Source organism: Penaeus monodon, chromosome 28 (genome assembly GCF_015228065.2).
Source record: "Penaeus monodon isolate SGIC_2016 chromosome 28, NSTDA_Pmon_1, whole genome shotgun sequence".
NCBI classification, from domain to species: domain Eukaryota; kingdom Metazoa; phylum Arthropoda; class Malacostraca; order Decapoda; family Penaeidae; genus Penaeus; species Penaeus monodon.
Genome location: NC_051413.1, coordinates 1,595,057 through 1,595,894, shown reverse-complemented (window position 1 = coordinate 1,595,894; position 838 = coordinate 1,595,057).

Here is an 838-nt window from a genome sequence, read left to right as displayed (position 1 = left end):
AAAAAAAAAAAAAGTATTACTATGTTGAACATCTAAAACTTTAAATAACAATTTTTTTTCTTATGGTCATCTGCCATCTCTTGTAAAACAAAATATCAGTTGGGAATAAATAAATCAGTTCAAAAATGTTTTTTCTAAAGATGAACCTCTTTACACCATACAACAAAAAAGAAACCTAACACTACTCTCTAAACCTTGAGCTCCTGCATTGTTGCAGCCTCTTTACACTAAGCAAAAAATTACAGTCACACTTGTTATTGATATTTTTTTCTTTAAAGCTTCACCATGCCATGATAAATCAAATAAAAAAAAAACGAAACAAATGCCCACATGGGTCTCCTAGTTACTTTTTTTCTTTTTTTTTTACATCTACTGGAGCTGAAATGCTAACCAAACTGTTTAGTCTTATTTTTAACAGAATGCAGTACTGTACTGAACAATATACTTTCTATCTTCTTTTTCTTTTAGGAATTTCCTCAAAATATCCATTTCTAAAATAATTTTGTAGATTACTCCGTAAGTTCACAAATGTGATACAGAAAGACATTAATAATATGAATTATAGTCAGGAAGCATTTAGGACAATACCACACACTGACTTTTAAAAGAGTTACAAAATACAGCAAAATAATCACTCCTACACATCTCACCTTCCCACTAAACTATTTATTGGAAAAGGAACCTTATGGGTATCCTATCTAAGGCTGAAAGTTGCAGGTCACATTTGTACACCCCAGCAGCTCCTACTTGGCTAAGGACCTAATATGTTAAGTAAGGCACGTTATGAGCTGCAGATATTATAATTAAACACAAGACAAACAGCTATCTATACATATCC